Raw genomic sequence first — 6,491 nt, 5'->3', positions numbered from 1 at the left:
TTCCAACATGTTTTGACATCATTTGCTGTTTTTCAGTCATTTACCGATTTGTTTAGGGAGCTAAATGACGGTGAAATGGAAAATCACTACAAAATGAAATCTGAAAATGTTGGAACTTGGCATGGTATCATCATTTCGCCTCCATAGCATGTGCAAAAGAGTAGAGAGGGTCACGGCGAAAACTGGACGAACCTCGTGTACAAACTGGACAATCTCTTTCGGAGTATCAGGGTTTCGGACGAGAACACATCTGTTACACGGGCACTTCAATGTTTTTAAACTTATTTGAACTCCAGCCTATTTTTGCGTTCAGTATGCATCATTCTAAGTGATGTAATCAATTTCCAACACGTTCTGACATCATTTGTTGTTTTCAGTCATTTACCGATTTCTTTAGGGAGCTAAATGACGGTGAAATTGAAAATCACTACAAAATGAACTCCGAATATGTTGGAACTTGGCATGGTATCATCATTTCGCCCGCATAGAATGTGCAAAAGAGTAGAGAGGGTCACGGCGAAAACTGGACGCACCTCGTGTACAAACTGGACAATCTCTTTCGGAGTATCAGGGTTTCGGACGAGAACTCATCTGTTACACGGGCACTTCAATGTTTTTTAAACTTATTTGAACTCCAGCCTATTTTTGCGTTCAGTATGCATCATTCAAAGCGACGTCATCAATTTCCAACCCGTTCTGACATCATTTGCTGTTTTTCAGTCATTTACCGATTTGTTTAGGGAGCTAAATGACGGTGAAATTGAAAATCACTACAAAATGAACTCCGAAAATGTTGGAACTTGGCATGGTATCATCATTTCGCCCGCATAGAATGTGCAAAAGAGTAGAGAGGGTGACGGCGAAAACTGGACGCACCTCGTGTACAAACTGGACAATCTCTTTCGGAGTATCAGGGTTTCGGACGAGAACTCATCTGTTACACGGGCACTTCAATGTTTTTTAAACTTATTTGAACTCCAGCCTATTTTTGCGTTCAGTATGCATCATGCAAAGCGACGTCATCAATTTCCAACCCGTTCTGACATCATTTGCTGTTTTTCAGTCATTTACCGATTTGTTTAGGGAGCTAAATGACGGTGAAATTGAAAATCACTACAAAATGAACTCTGAAAATGTTGGAACTTGGCATGGTATCATCATTTCGCCCGCATAGCATGTGCAAAAGAGTAGAGAGGGTCACGGCGAAAACTGGACGCACCTCGTGTACAAACTGGACAATCTCTTTCGAAGTATCAGGGTTTCGGACGAGAACTCATCTGTTACACGGGCACTTCAATGTTTTTTAAACTTATTTGACCTCCAGCCTATTTTTGCGTTCAGTATGCATCATTCAAAGCGACGTCATCAATTTCCAACATGTTTTGACATCACTTGCTGTTTTTCAGTCATTTACCGATTTGTTTAGGGAGCTAAATGACGGTGAAATGGAAAATCACTACAAAATGAACTCTGAAAATGTTGGAACTTGGCATGGTATCATCATTTCGCCTCCATAGCATGTGCAAAAGAGTAGAGAGGGTCACGGCGAAAACTGGACGCACCTCGTGTACAAACTGGACAGTCTCTTTCGGAGTATCAGGGTTTCGGACGAGAACACATCTGTTACACGGGCACTTCAATGTTTTTAAACTTATTTGAACTCCAGCCTATTTTTGCGTTCAGTATGCATCATTCTAAGTGACGTAATCAATTTCCAACACGTTCTGACATCATTTGCTGTTTTCAGTCATTTACCGATTTCTTTAGGGAGCTAAATGACGGTGAAATTGAAAATCACTACAAAATGAACTCCGAATATGTTGGAACTTGGCATGGTATCATCATTTCGCCCGCATAGAATGTGCAAAAGAGTAGAGAGGGTCACGGCGAAAACTGGACGCACCTCGTGTACAAACTGGACAATCTCTTTCGGAGTATCAGGGTTTCGGACGAGAACTCATCTGTTACACGGGCACTTCAATGTTTTTTAAACTTATTTGAACTCCAGCCTATTTTTGCGTTCAGTATGCATCATTCAAAGCGACGTCATCAATTTCCAACCCGTTCTGACATCATTTGCTGTTTTTCAGTCATTTACCGATTTGTTTAGGGAGCTAAATGACGGTGAAATTGAAAATCACTACAAAATGAACTCCGAAAATGTTGGAACTTGGCATGGTATCATCATTTCGCCCGCATAGCATGTGCAAAAGAGTAGAGAGGGTCACGGCGAAAACTGGACGCACCTCGTGTACAAACTAGACAATTTCTTTCGGAGTATCAGGGTTTCGGACGAGAACTCATCTGTTACACGGGCACTTCAATGTTTTTTAGACTTATTTGAAGTCCAGCCTATTTTTGCGTTCAGTATGCATCATTCAAAGCGACGTCATCAATTTCCAACACGTTCTGACATCATTTGTTGTTTTCAGTCATTTACCGATTTGTTTAGGGAGCTAAATGACGATGAAATCGAAAATCACAACAAAATGAACTCTGAAAATGTTGGAACTTGGCATGGTATCATCATTTCTCCCGCATAGCATGTGCAAAAGAGTAGAAAGGGTCACGGCGAAAACTGGACGCACCTCGTGTACAAACTGGACAATCTCTTTCGGAGTATCAGGGTTTCGGACGAGAACTTATCTGTTACACGGGCACTTCAATGCTTTTTAAACTTATTTGAACTCCAGCCTATTTTTGCGTTCAGTATGCATCATTCAAAGCGACGTCATCAATTTCCAACATGTTTTGACATCATTTGCTGTTTTTCAGTCATTAACCGATTTGTTTAGGGAGCTAGATGACGGTGAAATTGAAAATCACTACAAAATGAACTCTGAAAATGTTGGAACTTGGCATGGTATCATCATTTCGCCTCCATAGCATGTACAAAAGAGTAGAGAGGGTCACGGCGAAAACTGGACGCACCTCGTGTACAAACTTGACAATCTCTTTCGGAGTATCAGGGTTTCGGACGAGAACACATCTGTTACACGGGCACTTCAATGTTTTTAAACTTATTTGAACTCCAGCCTATTTTTGCGTTCAGTATGCATCATTCTAAGTGACGTAATCAATTTCCAACACGTTCTGACATCATTTGCTGTTTTTCAGTCATTTACCGATTTGTTTAGGGAGCTAAATGACGGTGAAATTGAAAATCACTACAAAATGAACTCTGAAAATGTTGGAACTTGGCATGGTATCATCATTTCGCCCGCATAGAATGTGCAGAAGAGTAGAGAGGGTCACGGCGAAAACTGGACGCACCTTGTGTACAAACTGGACAATCTCTTTCGGAGTATCAGGGTTTCGGACGAGAACTCATCTGTTACACGGGCACTTCAATGTTTTTTAAACTTATTTGAACTCCAGCCTATATTTGCGTTCAGTATGCATCATTCAAAGCGACGTCATCAATTTCCAACACGTTCTGACATCATTTGCTGTTTTTCAGTCATTTACCGATTTGTTTAGGGAGCTAAATGACGGTGAAATTGAAAATCACTACAAAATGAACTCTGAAAATGTTGGAACTTGGCATGGTATCATCATTTCGCCCGCATCGCATGTGCAAAAGAGTAGAGAGGGTCACGGCGAAAACTGGACGCACCTCGTGTACAAACTAGACAATGTCTTTCGGAGTATCAGGGTTTCGGACGAGAACTCATCTGTTACACGGGCACTTCAATGTTTTTTAAACTTATTTGAACTCCAGCCTATTTTTGCGTTCAGTATGCATCATTCAAAGCGACGTCATCAATTTGCAACACGTTCTGACATCATTTGCTGTTTTTCAGTCATTTACCGATTTGTTTAGGGAGCTAAATGACAGTGAAATTGAAAATCACTACAAAATGAGCTATCAAAATGTTGGAACATGGCATGGTATCATCATTTCGCCCGCATAGCATGTGCAAAAGAGTAGAGACGGTCACGGCGAAAACTGGACGCACCTCGTGTACAAACCGGACAATCTCTTTCGAAGTATCAGGGTTTCGGACGAGAACTCATCTGTTACACGGGCACTTCAATTTTTTTTAAACTTATTTGAACTCCAGCCTATTTTTGCGTTCAGTATGCATCATTCAAAGCGACGTCATCAATTTCCAACACGTTCTGACATCATTTGCTGTTTTTCAGTCATTTACCGATTTGTTTAGGGAGCTAAATGACGGTGAAATTGAAAATCACTACAAAATGAACTCTGAAAATGTTGGAACTTGGCATGGTATCATCATTTCTCCCGCATAGCATGTGCAAAAGAGTAGAAAGGGTCACGGCGAAAACTGGACGCACCTCGTGTACAAACTGGACAATCTCTTTCGGAGTATCAGGGTTTCGGACGAGAACTTATCTGTTACATGGGCACTTCAATGTTTTTTAAACTTATTTGAACTCCAGCCTATTTTGCGTTCAGTATGCATCATTCAAAGCGACGTCATCAATTTCCAACATGTTTTGACATCATTTGCTGTTTTTCAGTCATTAACCGATTTGTTTAGGGAGCTAAATGATGGTGAAATTGAAAATCACTACAAAATGAACTCTGAAAATGTTGGAACTTGGCATGGTATCATCATTTCGCCTCCATAGCATGTGCAAAAGAGTAGAGAGGGTCACGGCGAAAACTGGACGCACCTCGTGTACAAACTGGACAATCTCTTTCGGAGTATCAGGGTTTCGGACGAGAACACATCTGTTACACGGGCACTTCAATGTTTTTAAACTTATTTGAACTCCAGCCTATTTTTGCGTTCAGTATGCATCATTCTAAGTGACGTAATCAATTTCCGACACGTTCTGACATCATTTGCTGTTTTTCAGTCATTTACCGATTTGTTTAGGGAGCTAAATGACGGTGAAATTGAAAATCACTACAAAATGAACTCTGAAAATGTTGGAACTTGGCATGGTATCATCATTTCGCCCGCATAGAATGTGCAGAAGAGTAGAGAGGGTCACGGCGAAAACTGGACGCACCTCGTGTACAAACTGGACAATCTCTTTCGGAGTATCAGGGTTTCGGACGAGAAATCATCTGTTACACGGGCCCTTCAATGTTTTTTAAACTTATTTGAACTCCAGCCTATTTTTGCGTTCAGTATGCATCATTCAAAGCGACGTCATCAATTTCCAACACGCTCTGACATCATTTGCTGTTTTTCAGTCATTTACCGATTTGTTGAGGGAGCTAAATGACGGTGAAATTGAAAATCACTACAAAATGAACTCTGAAAATGTTGGAACTTGGCATGGTATCATCATTTCGCCCGCATAGCATGTGCAAAAGAGTAGAGAGGGTCACGGCGAAAACTGGACGCACCTCGTGTACAAACTGGACAATCTCTTTCGAAGTATCAGGGTTTCGGACGAGAACTCATCTGTTACACGGGCACTTCAATGTTTTTTAAACTTATTTGAACTCCAGCCTATTTTTGCGTTCAGTATGCATCATTCAAAGCGACGTCATCAATTTCCAACACGTTCTGACATCATTTGTTGTTTTCAGTCATTTACCGATTTGTTTAGGGAGCTAAATGACGATGAAATCGAAAATCACAACAAAATGAACTCTGAAAATGTTGGAACTTGGCATGGTATCATCATTTCTCCCGCATAGCATGTGCAAAAGAGTAGAAAGGGTCACGGCGAAAACTGGACGCACCTCGTGTACAAACTGGACAATCTCTTTCGGAGTATCAGGGTTTCGGACGAGAACTTATCTGTTACACGGGCACTTCAATGTTTTTTAAACTTATTTGAACTCCAGCCTATTTTGCGTTCAGTATGCATCATTCAAAGCGACGTCATCAATTTCCAACATGTTTTGACATCATTTGCTGTTTTTCAGTCATTAACCGATTTGTTTAGGGAGCTAAATGATGGTGAAATTGAAAATCACTACAAAATGAACTCTGAAAATGTTGGAACTTGGCATGGTATCATCATTTCGCCTCCATAGCATGTACAAAAGAGTAGAGAGGGTCACGGCGAAAACTGGACGCACCTCGTGTACAAACTGGACAATCTCTTTCGGAGTATCAGGGTTTCGGACGAGAACACATCTGTTACACGGGCACTTCAATGTTTTTAAACTTATTTGAACTCCAGCCTATTTTTGCGTTCAGTATGCATCATTCTAAGTGACGTAATCAATTTCCGACACGTTCTGACATCATTTGCTGTTTTTCAGTCATTTACCGATTTGTTTAGGGAGCTAAATGACGGTGAAATTGAAAATCACTACAAAATGAAGTCTGAAAATGTTGGAACTTGGCATGGTATCATCATTTCGCCCGCATAGAATGTGCAGAAGAGTAGAGAGGGTCACGGCGAAAACTGGACGCACCTCGTGTACAAACTGGACAATCTCTTTCGGAGTATCAGGGTTTCGGACGAGAAATCATCTGTTACACGGGCCCTTCAATGTTTTTTAAACTTATTTGAACTCCAGCCTATTTTTGCGTTCAGTATGCATCATTCAA

Source organism: Aegilops tauschii, chromosome 1, assembly GCF_002575655.3.
Source record: "Aegilops tauschii subsp. strangulata cultivar AL8/78 chromosome 1, Aet v6.0, whole genome shotgun sequence".
In the NCBI taxonomy this organism is placed as follows: Eukaryota; Viridiplantae; Streptophyta; class Magnoliopsida; order Poales; family Poaceae; genus Aegilops; species Aegilops tauschii.
This window is presented reverse-complemented; position numbering follows the sequence as displayed.